Genomic DNA, 6,000 nt, shown 5'->3' on the forward strand with positions numbered 1-6,000 from the left:
ATATTCACATTCATACATCATACATCATGCATCATGCGCATATTCATACACAACATCACATGCATATTTCTCCGGGAATATCTCACATTTACATGCATCATAAACATTGCATATCACTAACTTGATTTTTCAGGTAGACGGATATCTTCAACAAAGATGTTCTCAATCACATGCAGTGTTCACCTGAATTCCATGAACGGTTCTCTCAGATATAATCAAGTCGAAGATTCATTCTGATCACTTACCAACTCAAAAACAGACATCACAGATCTAAAGTTGATACCTCAGACGGTTCCAGAACGATCTAACATCGCAGATCTAAAGCGATACCTCAGACGGTTCCAGAACGATCTAACATTGCAGATCTAAAGTTGATACCTCAGACGGTTCCAAAACGATCTAACATCACAGATCTAAAGTTGATACCTCAGACGGTTCCAGAACGATCTAACATTGCAGATCTAAAGTTGATACCTCAGACGGTTCCAGAACGATCTAACATCGCAGATCTAAAGTTGATACCTCAGACGGTTCCAAAACGATCTAACATCACAGATCTAAAGTTGATACCTCAGACGGTTCCAGAACGATCTAACATTGCAGATCTAAAGTTGATACCTCGGACGGTTCCAAAATGATCTAACATTGCAGATCTTAAGCGATACCTCAGACGGTTCCAGAACGATCTAGCATCACAGATCAAAGCGATACCTCAGACGGTTCCAGAACAATCTAGCATCAAAGATCTAAAGCGATACCTCAGACGGTTCCAGAACGATCTAACATTGCAGATCTAAAGCTGATACCTCAAACGGTTCCACAATGATCAACTTTCAAAATCTAAAGCAGAAAAACTTTGGACAAGTTCCGTAGCAATCATCCTCCAAGACTTAAAGCGGTAACCTTGGACGGTTCCGAAACAGTCAACACAAAGACTTTCAAATCCTTCATCAAGATATAATCAATGGATTCATTCTGATGAACAAACCCTCAACCCATTTACCAGGTGGCATCTGAAAGCCCATCTCAGGTAATGTGTCAATCTGCCAACAACACTTCGCAGACGACATTCAAATGCAACTTCCAACATCTCTTCTGATCAAGGTAAGTGCAAATTTTCAGGGCATCTAAATATTCAATCATCTTCTACCTTCAGATTTCAGACAATCTCTTCAGGTTTAAGAAGATTGAATAGGGGCAACTGTTATACCCCAAAATTTGCCCGCATCTTTTTTCAAGAAAACTCCAATCTGAAAATTAAGAGTCTCATATAATCATGGATTTTTTTCAACAAATATCCTGACATATGAAATACTTAGTTTTTAGAATTTTTTCTTATACAGTAATTTGGCTTGCAGTTGAATTTATTCTTACGCAAACGCCAAATACTGTTTATTACTTCACACATGCTATTTATTTATTTACAGATAAATAGTACTGACACAATTGGTACAGAGTTAAATCTTTTTGCAGGCGCAGAATCAGGAAACTCAGACTGTACTGGTAACAAGTAGATTATTATTATCTTTTGTTTCCCACTAATTTTTGTACTATATTCCATTATTTTCAAAAATCTTTTTAAATCTCTTTTTCAAAAATCAAATTCTAACTTTATTCTCCACATCTCTCTTTTTCCCAACACTATCATACACTTTCTTTCAAATCTTACTTCCACTCAAATTTTCCTTTTGTACGGAATCACATCATTCCCCAACGTCTCTATCCTTCTTTCCATTCTATAAATACCTCCCATTTTCTTCCATAAAATCTCACATCAAATTCTAATTCATCTCTCAAATTTCCACTTCATAATCCATCCTTTCTTCTTCCCCGACAAAATGGCAAAGCGGTGGGAAACGTGTTTTCTTATGGTCATCACCATTGCTACGGTGATCATGTCTTTCTTCTGTCTACATAGCCCGGAACACTGTGGACCTGGGATGCTTATGCTCCCAATCATCTACATGTTACTATTTGTAGCATGGGTTATCAATCGTCATTTTTAAGATTTGCCGTATTTCTTAAATGTACCGTTTATCCGTCGTACTGTTCAATATAGTATGTAATATTTGTACTGTCAGTATTAAATGTTGTACTATTTGTCATAATATTGCTTAATTACTCAGATAATATTTTATGTGTTTTCTGCCAGTCAAATATTCATTTTTCTGGGCATTAAATGATTTTCAGGGTTATTATCGGTAATTTTGCCCGCATACAGTAAATATTAGTTATTTATTATGTCTGTGTTTTTAACAAGTCATGTAAATAACTTTCATTTTTCACATAAAACAAAAACAACAAAAAAGAAAATTAACTTTGACTGTTGATTTTTCACTCTAACTGCTACATCAATACCTGAACAGTCAGTCGACAGCCAAACTGCTGGCAGTACAATTCTCAGTGTTTTGTACCATCAATCAAATCAATCTTTCACAATTCAAAATTCCAAGATTTTTGTTCTAGAAGTCTTCTGAATATCACGCGATTAGCAGAGACTCAACACTGCACAAAAATCAGGTACGCTTAACTGTCTCCTACATAAACAGTCCCTGACTAGGGTTTTCTTGTTTTTACAAGAGAAACAAGTTTTTGAGAGCTCAAATGGATTTCATACACATCCATATATCTCAAAGTACCATCATACAAATTTTCAAACTTCAATTCACTCAGACGCACCGTCAGCAGCTCAAACAGTCAACAGACGACCCGTTTGACCAAAAAAGTCAACAGACAGTCAAAAATGAAATTTTTTGTCAAAGTCCATATTTTGTCAAAGTATTCATCATTTGATCATTGGATGATCATAATTCATCAAGGAAAGATCAAAAACCAACAAAACCCTAAGATTCAAAATTAGGGTTTTTGCCTGAAAAGTCAACTCAACTTTGACTGGTCATAACTCTCTCATCCTTCATCCAAAAAATTCAAACCAAAGCTCATTTTGAAGGAAATTCAATTATCTTTCAAATGCCATTAATCCCATGGTCATTGGATTCACCATTTGAAAAATATGATCAAAGACATTACAGGTCATTTTCAAAGTCAACAAAAAGACACTTTTTTCAAAAGGACACACAAAGAGCATCAAAAATCATTTTGACATGAGACCAAAGACATTGGTTAGAGGACTCTTTGAGGTTTCCAAAAAGTGCAAGATCTCCTTCATATGACAAAAATTGAGGGATTTACACCTTGTTGAAGTTGGCTAAATTTTGGGAAAATGCATGAAATCAACATTGCTCAAAAATGTATTTTTTCCAAATGGGGCCAAGTTTTCATGGTTCAAAAATCTTTTCCATGTTATTATGGGCCTCCCACGACCAAGACAAGGCCCACACCATTTTTATTCATTTTTTGCTTGATTTTATCTTATTTTAAGATTAAATAAAAAGTAAAAATGGAAGGATAATGGATGGCTTAATTTCTAAGCATGACTCATCAAGGGAATCAATTAAACTCTGCCCCAAGCCAAAGTACAGTAGAAGGAGAGTTGAAAGTCAAGCCATGGTAGCTTGAATGCAAAGCCATAAGTGTTGAAAAAGTCAAGAATTCAACAAAAGCACTTAATGCTTTTAGCTTAGTTTTTAAGCACTACAATGTCTATATAAGAGCTATAGAGCTTCAGTAACAAAGGTCCACAGTGTGATATTATTGTTTGCTTTCGCTTTTCCCCGTAGGTTGATAGGTTAGTTTAGACTTGTACCCTTTGTATGATAACATTAGGTAGCAAGCTTTCCCCCTTAGCTTAGGTCTTCCTCATGCATTCTTTAAAATACAAACCACACTCTTTGATTTTCTTTTCTTAAGAGCTTGTTATTTCCGCTCCATTCCCAAGCCTAAGCCTCCAAAGGTCGAGCAGCGGGGTGTGAATGTAACTTGTTCACCTAAAAAACATAAAACAAATAGAAATTAGTTAGCCGAGCTACGGTACCTCTGATTCCTCAAAAAGGATACGTAGGCAGCGGGGTAGGGCCCGTGCGAGTATAACTCTTTCTTTTCCCTACATTTTGCATGCATTTTAGTCCAGATTAGCGTAGTTTGTTTACACATCCATAGATTTAGACACTAGCGTGGATACCATCGAGTACGATGGGCGTAAGGGGTGCTTGTACCTTCCCCTCGCGTAACCGACTCCCTTACCCTTTTTCTCTGGTCATGAGACCGTTGTGTTTGTTTTGTGGTTTGCTGGCATTCCCTTCCTTTTCAGAATAAATATGTTAGTGGCGACTCTGTTAATTTTCGCGGTAGCGACACCGGTCTCCTGGAATGATGGGGGCACATGTGGGGGATGTGGGGTGCGACCAGTCTGTATGGGCGGTGAAAAACTAGATCCTCCGATCTATTTAAAAAAATAATTACATTCAATTTAAAAAACTATTTTAACTATTTTGTATTCAATCTAAATATAAAACAGAAAATTTAAAAAAAATCAAATATTTTTATCAACTCCAAAACATATAAATCATATAAAATAAAATTTTATAACTAATATAATATTTCTAACATATATATTAAATTTATAAAAAAATAAAAAACAAAAATACCTCTTCTTCTCCTTCAACCTTCTTCCTTCTTATCAATCTTCTTCTTTCAACACTCTTCTTCTTCAATCTTCTCCTCAAAATCTTTAAAAAAAAAAATCAACCACAAATAAACAAACAAAATTACTTATTGATATGATAATATAAACGAAATAATCGACAAAATTTGAATATAAATTACCTTAAATACAAGAATGGAAGAGATTTGGGGTAAAATTTAAGGTAAGAATGGATGAAATATGGAGAAAGGGTTTGTTTCTGTTTCACAAAGAAGAGAAAGGGTTTGTTTCTGTTAAGAGAAAACGCGTCTGGGAGGGAGAAAGAGAAGGGTGTATATATAAGCCTATCAGCGACGTGAATTTCACGTCGCAACCTAGCCACGTGGAATTCACGTCGCAACCTCCCCAACAGTAAATAATCTTCTCTCATTGCAATAAAGGACTGCATGAGTCAGCCTTAATTGGAAGGCGTGAATTTAGAAGCCAATTAGTGACGTGAATTTCACGTCGCAACCCAGCCACGTATAATTCACGTCGCAACTTCCCAAACAGTAATAAATTATATTCTCTCTCTGCAATAAAGTCTGCACAAGTCAGCCTTATTTGGTAGACCAAAGCCTGCAAAATGGTAGCGACGTGATTTTCACGTCACTGCTCAAATTTTGAAAATGTTCAAATTGCCCCCATGTGAATGTCCCCGCCTATTTAATTTTATATATTAGTTTTAAGGTTGCGACGCGATTACCACGTCACAACTATTTTTTTAAAAAATAAAAACCTGACACACAATATTTTCGTTATGTGTGATATTTTATTATTAAAATTATTAGTGACGTGATTTTCATGTCGCAACCAATTTATTTATCTCACGTGTTTTTCACGTCACTAAATCACGTGGCTAGAGACCACATTTCTTGTAGTGATAGGAGATGAAGAGACTGTCTTAAAGCATAAAGATAAATCACATGAAATAAAAGCTCTCAATGTAAGGTATCCCAAGAGAAAACCTCTTTGTGTGCAAATGTACTAACCACAAGATAGAGAAAACATATGACGTTGGTCAAAATGAGCGTTCATTTTCCTTTGGATTAAGCCACAAGATAAGCAATGTAAGCAAGCAAGCACACGAGCAGATGAATCCTTAAGAAAGCAATGAGAGCATATGAACACCACAAGCATCGGATGAATATCAAAATCAGAATGTAACTGAGGAAATCCCAAGTCTTCAAATAAAGATCACAAGTTTCATTTATATTCGTTCATGCTGTCTGGTTTCATTTGTTTTAATATTAAGAGTATGTACGTCAAGTTTAATAAAGTTATGGTTTAATTATTACTACCTTATACTTTGGTTTGTATTTGGTGGAATAATATTTAATAATTAAATATATAATGATTTATATGAAGAAGTATAATGAAACAATGTTATTTTATACGGAGAGGTGTTGTTTAAATAA

Source organism: Vicia villosa, linkage group LG1 (assembly GCF_029867415.1).
Source record: "Vicia villosa cultivar HV-30 ecotype Madison, WI linkage group LG1, Vvil1.0, whole genome shotgun sequence".
Classification (NCBI taxonomy): domain Eukaryota; kingdom Viridiplantae; phylum Streptophyta; class Magnoliopsida; order Fabales; family Fabaceae; genus Vicia; species Vicia villosa.